Source organism: Mizuhopecten yessoensis, unplaced genomic scaffold (assembly GCF_002113885.1).
Source record: "Mizuhopecten yessoensis strain PY_sf001 unplaced genomic scaffold, ASM211388v2 scaffold11171, whole genome shotgun sequence".
Lineage (NCBI taxonomy): Eukaryota > Metazoa > Mollusca > Bivalvia > Pectinida > Pectinidae > Mizuhopecten > Mizuhopecten yessoensis.
This window is the reverse complement of record NW_018408915.1, coordinates 1,453,627-1,466,230: the sequence shown is the minus strand read 5'-3', so window position 1 is coordinate 1,466,230 and position 12,604 is coordinate 1,453,627.

Sequence of the window (12,604 nt, the reverse complement as noted above, 5' to 3'; positions counted from 1 at the left end):
TTCAATCAGCAAATGTCTTCTTTCTTTTATATATATATCATTCTTAAACACGTTCAGCTGGTTTGAATCACACGGTTTGTATCATAATAAGAAAAGGTCGGGGAAGTGCGCATGTAGGTTACATAGGACGGACGGAATGATAACTGTTACGAGTTACGACCGAATTTTTTGAGCTATTTATAGAACAGTGCCCCGTTTGATAAGTAAACACAACTATCATTATTTTTTTTATATACGTGTAAAATGTTTCTGAAGTGTACAAGATTTTCTCGGTAATGTTTTTTTTAAGAAGACATCAAAGGGGATTTTAATGGGGATCGAGGTCTTTTTATTACCAAAATAAAAAATAAATAAAACGTGTTTGGAAAGGTGTTCAAGGTAAACGCGTACGAATAAAAGATCATTAAAGCAGTGTAAATAAACATTAGTTTTAATCATAGCACGGTCCATTAAGTGCTAATTTTAATTCGTGTGCTTACGGCAGGCAGCCCTGGTGCACAAATGTCAAACTTTGTAGGAATATATACCGTTTCTTAGTTTGTACCTTTTCTCAGTTTTTATCGTTTAGTCACCTGTCGGTCCTCATTACCCATTTTCTACCGATTATGTTATGCCCATTTCTCAAAATTCATCATTTAAATATATTTTATGATATTTATTATTTTTTTAATATTTTATTGCTCAAAAAGCAACTAAGTCGATTGGGCACCAGTTCTGACAACTTACAATGCCCTCGCTCAACACTATAATACACTGTAATCAAAGATATAACAAGCGATGACAAAAAAATCTTATATATATAGATTAAACATATTTATTGCCAAAATTAGACAAGGGATTCGGCACAAGTTATAACAACTCATCAACGCCGTCTCGCAATATGCATTTTAAATGACATTACAATAATGACAATAGATATAGTCAATTGTTATTACAATTTCAACTCAAAATCTCTTGCTGGATTTAATTAAGTTTTGCACAGATCTAAAATTGTTTGAGGAAAGGTCCAAGGAAAATTGTGAATTGCCAAACAAAAGAATTTCTAAATTTAACGCAACATTCAAATTAATCAAATTTTGAACCAAAATACGTCTTTCGTTTGTAAAAAGTTGACATTCCATAAAATAGTGAAATAATAAAATACGCATCTATATACAGACAATCTACTATTTGACATTAAAACAGCGAGAAGAAAGGGAAGGAGTGAGGGAAAAGGTGAACGAAAGTTCAGGAGGGGAAACGTTCTGGTTGCAATAGTTGTTCACTAATTGGTTTCAAACCTCTTAAAAATTCATCAAAATGCTATATTTGTACCTCCAAACCAGACCATTGCCTTCTAATTCTCTATTTCTGTCCTGAATTGAAAAGCACATCTCATGACCTACCAATGTAGTCAATTCAGTAGTTGTACTACTGTAACTATAGTTGCTAAACAAATAGGACTAAACGCAAAACGTTAACGTTTGACGTTACCACCGTTTCCGGGAACGCCTCTGGAAAAGTAGAACTTATGTCGCATTCAGCGAAAAAGCCACAAGAAAAATAAAAATTAGGTGAAAATATGTTAAAGTATTTAAAGAGAAAACCAGAGGGAATTTTAGGAAGGGGAATAGGAGGTTGGTAGAGAGAAGATGGAGTTAGGCTGAAGGGGTAAACATGTCAAGAAATTTCATCGAGGATTATGCAATGTAATAATGAACAGATGACAGATTTTTCTTTCTTTATAAAGAGTATCGGGTTTAAGTATGTAAATAAAGTTAAAGACAATTTACGTATGATCCTCAAGATAGTCCATTTTCGAGAATAATGTGATCGGATGGCGTTTCGTGTCTAGGGAATGATAATGCAATATATATTGTGCATTTAAGTCTTTTCTAGACACCCTCGTCACAAATATAGCACTTTGTGAAAACGTGAATTAATCAATCAACCAATAGATCGATCGATTAATCACTTACATCAATCAGTCAATAGTATAATCAATCATTATAAATGATTACGTAGATTAGAAAACCGTGATCAAATCAATCACTCAATCTATAATCAATCAACAATCAATTCAATTACGTAGATAAATAAATCCGTGATCAAATCAGTCACTAAATTTATAACCAGTCAATAAAATTCTATCAATCAATTAATCGATCGATCGATCAATCAATCTATGAAATCAATCAATCAATCACTGTTTTGATAAATTAATCAATCAAAAATCACTTCAATCACCCAATAATCAAAACAATTAACTAATAATCGAATCGTGCAATTAATCGTTCAACCAATGAATCGATCAATAAATCAATCAAACAGTCCATAGATCAATCAATCAATTGATTAATTTATCAATCAATGTATGGTAGTTTTTACATTAGTTGCATCATTTTAGGTTCAATCAGAACAAACTTGTAGATGGTCGTGTTTTCTTCTTTACGGAATTGCTTTCGTTTTCAATTTCTTTAGTGCGTTACACGCCATTATTTGTACAGTGTGGGTGGGTGGGCGTCTATGACATTTCAAGATATTCTACGCTATACTTGTTAACGAAAAGTTAAAGTCTTTTACCAGATTCTTTAAAGTGATTGTAATGAAGTAAAAACTTCGTACAGACTTAACTCCCCTTGTCTCCTATAGATCTATTTCAGCCCGATTTTACACTCGGCTCCAATATCTGTTACAGACAACATTTAATCAGTACATATCTCTAATACCAATAAAGCAAATTATTACAACGGATCGATATTCGACCAAAGCAATTTCTATATAAAGTCGTGGGATTGTCAAGAAAAGATTATTTCAAATTATTGTGAATTTTTTTTTTTTTTTTTGGTGTCAGAGAAAGCGGAGGGTGGAAAGTAAATAGGAAAAGGTGGGGGTGGGATTGCTGTCTCTTAAACTTAACCTTCATGACATCTTCATCGAATTAACACAAACACAACGGATATACGAGGGAAGTAACTCTAGGGGAACTTCCGACGCGATGATAAAGTCTGTTATGTCACACGCCTCCGAAATATTTCAATTATAAAACATTATTCAGCAATGTTTCTGATATTTTAAAGAGTGCAGTAATTCGTTGCATGATCCTTTATAGGACTTCTTAAAATTTCCAGTCGATTTCGGAGAATTCCATTTTAGATTATTATAATTATAAGCAATTATCTGAAAATAAAACTTTCTAGGAGGAAACGGATGGTCTTTTGTTTTGTTCTTATTGACATCTTCGTCAATTTACAAGCCATACAGATACAGTAGATATCCATGGGAAATCAGCCTTCTGGAGCTTCAGGGTCTCTGCTCGACGTTTTATGACAAGAGGGCGCTGTTACCACCGGCCAGCTTCCTCATATATTTTAATGAGGTCATTCTAGATACATAGCTATCCATATATTTCAATTACAAATATCTGATTGGGATATGGGAAAGGTCAGGAATCGGACCAAACTAGTTTTTAGTGTAACCCTTTCACCACTGTAGACCGTAATGGGATCATCTAGATCAGTGCATGGTAGAGTCTACTTAAGTTACATTACATACACAAATGTAGGGGAAAAAGGGTTAAGTTAGTGAATTTTCACATTAAATTATTATCAAGTTCTGTGGATGTTAAACAAACGTTTGTGCTGCATGGGGAGGTGGAAGTAAAGGCAATGCGAGCGGGATTCTTCATAGAGCTAATACCGACCCAGCGAATATATATATATATCCACACAGGAATCTATACTTCCGGTTAAACGAAAAAGATGTCTTCGCTCAGAAAAGATGCTGATCTCACGGCTGAACCACTCGTTAATTCTCAATGTGTCTAATATGTTTGGTAACACATTTAGGAGATGAAGACAGAAATAGAAACAGATAAAAGGTTTTCTCTCTACTTAGCCGGCAATGGACGCAGAGCTAGACACGGGATTGACCATCCTTTCCTGACGAAACCGTCCACGCTAATTTCCGTATTGTCTTAACTTAGCCGGCATATTTGTGATAACTAAATGTCTGCCGAATTATGGGATGAACGTGTGAATTTGATCTATCCAAATAAAACGCCAATTTGGCGTACCTTGCATATAAGCGACCCAATCGACGTGCGTTGCATTGAACGCCTTTTAACAGGCTTTGCATACTTTGTGAAAAAAAAAAAAAAAAAATGATAGTTGATATGTTCATGATTGTAAAAAAATGAATATACAAAACTTATATGTCTTTAAAATCAAAGGAATGTAAATCGAAGTATAAACACAGAAATACTTGTGTTTTTGCACTTATTATAATCAATATTTGAAGCAAACTTAATGCAAACAGGTCGTTATAGTTTAAACATATTTTATTGCCAAAAAATGCAAGAGGATTGTTACTTATTCATTGCAGTTTATAAATTATAATGTACATCTCAATATTCAACATATAATGCACACATTCATTATTACTTTTATTTACAAATTATGGTATATTTTGAAAATTGGTCATGAAAATGGAACCATCCAGCACAGTCAGCGCAGTGATATCCTGGCACTATTCCATACTTTCAACTAAACGTTGTGTTTAGTTTCAAATCTGTGAGTATACTTTTGAAGAAATACAATGTACCATCGAAAAAATCAGTTATAGTGGTTTCCGTTTCATCAGTTTTAATCATGTTGAATAAAATTATGTGCAACTTAAATGAATTTTTAAAAAAGACTTTATGAGAAAGATTTTCATTAAGGTGACTGGGCCTTTTACAGTCAGACTGAGATAAAAGATAAACCGGGGGAGCTCGGGACTTTCCGGTAAGGACAGGCAAAAATCATTTCGGCGGGATTGCAGTACTTAACTAGATAATTGACGCCATATTGCATGCCATTTATAAAATGGCGGCTACAGTGGAGAACATTTGTGTTTTTTGTGGCGTTAAACGTTATTTGATAACAGTAACACCTCGTTATACTGCCATCATTTGTCAAACGAAAATTTGGCGTTATAAAGTGGTTAAGCGATAAACTGAGTGAAATCCAGAAAGGAACACTTAGGAAAACAAGAAAATAATTTGGTGGGAAACACGGGAAATTATATCGAGTGTTTACTGTATTTTCTTATTATCCAAATTATAATTAAAACTTACTTATTATGGAACTCGAAATAACCATTATTCCAGAAAGTCAAGATAAGTTGTTTTTTTCCTCTTGATAAAAAAGGAAAGATATCTTGAAGTGTTATGTTTTGAGGTTATTTAAGGATTAACTTGAATATATGTTTCATGTTAAGGAGATACAACACAAAAGAACGGAGTGTACTCTAAATAAACCGCGAAGCGGTTTATGATGAGAGTACACTCCATTTGTTTGTGTTATAGCTCCATAACATGAAAAATATATTCAAGTTAATCCTTATAATTTAATCTTCTATACACAATCCCTGTCGAAATACACATTTATGGATGGACTCTTAGGAATTATTGCGCTGCTGTATCAGCCAATAGAAAGCGACGTTACAAACGGCGACGTCATTTTTTTACGTTATGGGCTGATAACATAAATGTTTAAGCCAATGAAAATGCTTGTTACATGTACCAACACGATTAAATTATATACATGTATATCTTTGTCCCGGTTCCCAGCAATTCATCGGTGCTAAACTGTTTTCATACCCTACTGGAGATATAGAGAAATAATTAGCTTGCAGTAACCCACTGCATGATCGCATGAGGTGACCAATGTTGGACACAATGCCTAATCGCGTTTTTGATTCTTTGACCATCATCTCCTCACCTCACCTCGTAACTCCTGGTTCGAAAATCACCGGAATCATTTAACGCTAGCCAAACCTAACTGATACACGTATTTGCTCTGTTGTGCATACACAAATATGGGAAATTTCGTATGATAACTGTTTTGTGTATGCTTTTATCATTTACATGTAGTTTATCATCGAAAGCTCCAACCTATTGTCCACAGTGACCTGGTTTTGTGTCGTGTCTGTAACTTCTTCCAATCTTATGAACACCCTGCGCTCTTCCATCGGGCATGCAAGAGGTGATTAATATGAATTAATTTTTTGTGTAATAACTATTTTAAAAATAAGAACAAAAAACTTAATTTCAGTAAAATGTAAACCTGTAGAAGCGTAACCCAGCACTGAAGCTTCCCGACCGGAAACTTCGCTTGCATTATGGCATTTCTCAATGGTGTCTTCCCATCCATGTTCCGTCGATTTAAATGATTGATCCGAACCAGCTTTCTATATTTAGCGTTCTCCAATCGACATGGGGATAAACGAAGTATTCATTCATGGTAAAGATAACCGATACGTGAAAAACATCACGCACGCAGTCGCCATCTCCTGTTGTCACGGTACTTCTTCCGGTAAGATGCCATTAACAACATCCGGTCATTCGGCTGTATAGACCAGCAACTGTTGAGATATGTTTCCGCTGTTTCACTGATAACTGCTAAGGGGAGTCACATTTATATCTGATAGTCTATGTTTGATAACGAGTAGTTGTTATAGGCGGTTGTAAGTACGAAAACAATATGGCGTCTGTTTCTTTTTCATGTAAACATTTAGGAATGTGTTGTAGGTTTTTCATAAGCATTTTGACTACCAAAGGGCTTCAATTTTGACCATAAAACTATCAAATCTGCAAAAAAAACTATCATGAACGCACATATCATTTAGCGGTAGTCTCTATTTTTTTAACGATTCTTGTGCAATAACATTTTAGTGTACTCAGCAGACGACACCGACCATGACCATTTTGTTTATAGCCTGTCAAGCTTAATCTTTTGTTCAAAAAGATTTTTAAAATAGGATTTTTGAGAAATTTTCTCGGAATTCACATTCGTGTGAATGAGTATACAGTATATTTCTTGTCTTCAGACCATCGTCTCTAAATGTAATTTTAGCTATGAAGTTCAATATTTTCCCATATGCAAGCCAACATTATCGCGTTAAACTGACGTCAGACTGACCATACTTCATAAAAGTGTATCTACATTATGAGTATGGAAAGTGGAAAAAAAATAAGGAGCGTCTACAAGTTGATAGTGTAAGGGAATCAAGCTCTCGTCAAGTGATCACATCTGTATAACTCAGTCATTACATGACAAAGAGACCATTTGGTCTAGAAGTATTGTGACTATGAAATATTCATGTCATAAATTCTATATACGACAATAGGGAGACAGCTTTGAGTCTTCATTTGGAGAGATACATCCCATAGGGTATAACAAAACCTACATGTATATGTGAAAAAAATATATATTTATACATGTAACAAAATTTCAAAATTTCATTTTTGAAATGTTGAAAAAGCACCCTTAAGATACTGAATATTTGCAAAAATGTCACTTATTTGATAAGCAAGTCAGAATCTTATATTAATCACTCTTTTTGGCCGGGATGGTAGCGCGCAAAGGGTCTTAACGTGGGAGGAAAACGGAATTCCCTGAGGAAACACACCTATACGCAGTCGGACAGGTGACCCCTATACCTATTCACGCCCAATCGGGGAATCGAACTCAGGCCGTTTTGGTGAAAGGCGAGTGCGATATCCATCTTACAATGTACCACCCATAGTCACATTAACGAAGTTTCACCGGTCGGGTCACCAAAGCGCAATATTGAAACTTCATTCAGCCCACGATTTGACCTGCTTATGTAACGTAAACATATGTTTTATCAGGCACGATGTATTATTGTTACAGTTTTATCGGGGTGTAATACATATAGGTTAATGATGTTTTGGTATGGCGATCGCGTCCGGAGATAACTTTACACATTATCGTGACTGTGGCCTCAAATAATTATGTCTCGTGTTTACATGGTGTAGAATTACAGATATGAAACGCAACATATGGTTAAACGACCTCTTTATCAATTGAACAAAATATCAAACTGATTTTTTCAAGTCCGATGTTGTTTATAAGAAGTATAACACATCTAAAGTTTTTTTTGGTCAAATGGCTGTTACACAACACGCCATTTTGTTACATGTCCTGAGTTTTTTAAATTTAAATTTTGAGAATGAAATCGCGGTTTCAGCAAATACCACATAAATGTATTTTACATTTGTATTACTATTTCTAAACACTTTCTTCGGGTAAGTAACTATATATTGTATACAGACGTGTATAGAACAACCAGTGAGGAGTTCATCCGTGACTTTTCCATGACTAGGGCGATACGTACTGTGCCGCGTTTATCAGAAAAAAAATGTCCGGTAATGCGCATGATAAGATAATATTTACGATTGTTGGCAATAAAATGTCCTTCGATTTGGCTTCGCGGTAAGGTTATGATAAATATTTCATTATGTTTTAATCATTTGCCATTGTCTCTACAGTTCAAAACAATTACTATTAGATGAAAACGATTTGTAAAGCCATGTTCATGTAAAAGGACCTTCCCAGCCCAATAACTCGCTCTAGGCTAATGTACATCACTAACACAAAACATTTAAGTTGCTAGATCAAAACTACTGACTATTGACAAGCATTATTGAAACAAGGTTCTGAAACTTGACAAATATTTCAAATGGCCTTATTGTGCTGGTTTTATGGCATTTTAGACATTGCAACAGTTCCGGAAGTCAATGCCCGGAAGTTGACATACAACACCGGTGATCAAGGACGGGGGCGCCCGCTCCTACTTGTTTTATGTAAATCGGCCAACAGATATGGAAATGTGGTTTCAAAATCAATGTTTCAAAAGTTTAATGCTTGTACATTCCAATTATTCTAAAATCTGATTTTGCATGTATCTCCTCGAAGACACAGTATTAAATCGGGTGAAATGTTGGGTAAGATTAACAAACGCTTATAACAACTTGTGATTTGATAAATTAATAATTGACCCGTTATGAAAGGACATTGAAATACATTTGGAGAGACACGAAGGGATTGTTTAGGAAAGAGGAAAATGGAACCTTGAAATTATGTTGGCAATATGTGAGGCACCTCGCAAATGAAATGACGAGCACTACGTAGATTTGTGTTAAGGGTTGACCGTACTTCATAATAGCCTAACTTCTGTTTTTTCGTTTTGCTACTAATTAAAACATATATAGCATATTTGTCATACTAGAGGACACGTGAAAATAAGAAAACGAGCAAAGTTCACAATATTCCATGCTTTCCCGACACACATGGAACAAGGAGGCACCGTAGTCTAGTGATAGGACGCCGGGCTCGTGACCGAAGGGTTGCGGGTTCGAGTCACGTCACGGAACTTAGTTGTATCTTTGAGCTAGATACTTTACTCTGTTTGTTCAAGTCTACTCCGCTGTAAATGGGTACGTGGTTGGGAAAAGCTAGAATTTTTAAAATGCTAGCTGTGAGCGCCGAAATTGCAGCACCGGCTGTATGCTCCCCAGGGAGTTGAGAATGATATGGGCTAGTTGCAACCCTAAACACTAGGTTGTGGTGAAGCGTTACATAAGGATAATTTTATTATAATTATTTTTATCATGATAGTAATGGGAATCAAATCACGGACTTCTAATCCCCAAATGGTCGCCCAGACACTGAGGTACATACTCTGCGGTCATTTCTTGGTTCCTTCTACAGTTACATCGAAAACAACACTGCATGCATCATGCAGTAATTTGCCTGCAGTGGATTACATCCTTGACTGAAAAGTCTAGGTAGGTCAGTGAACCCAAAAGACGCAGGATTACTCTTTAGACCATTAGCTAGGTATATGTCAGGAATGCATCAAGACGATAACGGCATCGTCCTAAATATATATATTTTTTAACAATAATTAGAGATTAGAATGAAAGTATGATATCAGACGGGAAGACCAACAATGCGATTGCAATATGGCAGACGCTGCCTGATCGAATCACTGTCTCTGTCACTTGAGCGCTTTCTGACATTCGGCTCAATGAAGCGCACTGGTGACCTGTCGCTTCAGATGACTGCCATCTTCCACAATCAATTACTCCCCCACAAGACAGAAATAATAGACGCGACTCTTGGAAAGCTCGCGTCTAAAATATGGTTTCGTTTACAATAAGATTTAGACGTTTCAAGTTACCAGAAAATATCAGGCAATCATTTTTAAGAAGAACAATCGAACAGCGGAACTTTTAAGTTTACTGATTTCACTCCGAGATGTTGAAGGCCTATTGACTTTTAGATAAAATTGAAAGAATATAATTTATCATGCATGTGATACTTAGAGAATTACTTGTGATATTTACCGTTAAACTCTTGTCGTTTTGGTAGTGAATTTAAGTGGTTTTTTTCATACATAGGTAACTTGTGCTTTTTTTTGGTGTAAATACGTCTATTACTTTACTGTATTATCCTGGTAACACTTTAACATATTGCTACAGTGTATGACCATTGCTGTTAACGAGACACTTAACGTAATGTACCGAACCTTTCCGTATTCATTTTTTTTTTAACCGAATAAATATATCTATCCGTCCAACTCAAACACACATTTTAAAGAGCTATTCATGTTTGTATTGGTTGGGGTTGCAAATATTGTGGATTTGTGTAAAGAACTAATATCTGAGTATCCGAGTGTAGATGGCGTTACGCACGATGTTGGTCACACATTGTGCATATCAAAATGACGTCGTTTTATCATATATGACGTCGTGTTATCATATATGACGTCTTTTTTTTTTTTTGCATTATTTGTAAAAAAAACCATTGTATGCTACCGTGCGAAAAAAGAAGAATGGTTAACATGAGTTGATAAGCTTTTTTTCTTAATTGTTGTGAAATAAATAACGTTTAAAAAATGACCGGGGTCAGGAGGGAAGGGGCTGTTAGATGTAGGGGTGGGGACAGAGTTATATTCTCAAAATCGTTTCAATCGTTTCAGAACGAGTCGGTTGTCCCATTTTTGGACTTTGCTGTATATACCAATAGAGAATAAGTATCAACGTCAGATATACACTGTATTCTGTTTTAACAATTCTATTTATAAGTATTGAATTTAACCACGTAGTATTTCAAAAAATGTAATGATGCATAAAATTCAACTCGTAATAACAAAATTGCACCACGATTTCTACTAGTGTTTGACACTCTAACTGCGGTGCAACGTTAACTTTATTCCCATTACGTTGCCTATGTGGGACATTTTACGGAAATTGTGAAGTGTAATGCGATTTTTTCATTATTGATCCCATCACAGAAGTGAAAAGAGTTTCATTCTATTCAGTAAGGACACATTCTTATAGGGACAAAATTACTTTATTCATGTTATGTGGTTCAATATAATACGTCATCAAAGATTCAATTTATGCAAAATGTACGTCAAGAGCAACCACAGGACAAATTTCGGAATTTTTGATTTTGCCTGTTTTACAAGAAAACGTTCTTTCAGATAGATAATTTTCTGCATATAATAATTTCGACAAAGGCACATTACAAATATAATTTCATGGATCTCAAATAACTGACAATGTCCTCATTTGAACATGATAGGTTCAACCTTACCGAATTTTCTGCTTGGTAAGCGTTACATTCTGTTCATAGCGATTTAGAGAAGATTTTGGTTTACATGCCGATTACTAATCTCAATGAAACTTTTGACGTCATTTCTGCTTCCGCTAATCTTGTTCTTACATTTCTGCTTACTTTTGGCGCGAATTTATGGAATTTATGAAAAGTCTTACACCGTGTATGTTACGCGTTACACGAGTTATTGTGACATTTTCGAGGCTGTTAAGGTTAAATATAATTCTTCGTGTTGTGTTATTCTATCCATAATTAGCAGTAAATGAATGAACTTGGAAAAAAGGGTTCTCGGATATATAATATGACATCAAGTTCTGAAAATTGAATAATATAGCGATACTTTTAGTGGGCGCCATGTGTGTTTTGAAGCGGTGTCACCAACATCGCACGTAACGGCATATACAATATACACTATATTTATGGTATATAGTATTTGTACAAATGTATGTTATAAGGATATTAGTGTTTCAGTCTTAAAAAACCCTGATTTAAAACCCGAACAAATTGAATAGTGTAAATTTGCCATTTTGATACCCCAAGTCTCATCGAAATGTTTGACGTTTTCACATGGTTTCCGCCATCGGGAAGTCATAATGTAATAAACAAAGTTAATTATCAGAATGTTTAATTATTGGCATCACGAATTTATTTGGCATGCTTCCCCAAACACTTACGTATTTTCTGCAGCATTATAACACTACCTGATAATCAGAAAGTTGGATATTCTGCCGATATTTGGCTGTATACAAAACAAAAATACTGAAATATTTAAAAAAAAATCTTTGACAGCACACAAAGTTTCTAAATATTGATTGTATGAAACCAATTTGAAAGGTACTATCCTATGATACTTTACTTTTTCGAATTACCACTACCAACCACGCCCTCCTCATAAAATACAATAGCGCCAATGCTCCTTCAAAACATGTCACCAGCCTCTCGGCGCAGTTCAAGAACTGAAAATTGCGAATCCCAAGTTTCAGTGGATACTTTTACAGCTTATAATTACTGGCTGTATAGTTTCTCAGCATCTCTGTGTTTTGTCGATTTATTAGGATTTTTAAGACTTGCTATCTCAAAGCAAATTTCGCATAATATTTCTGTGGAAGCTTCGATGATCTCCCAATAAAATCAGAGGGGTTCGAAGAACTGGA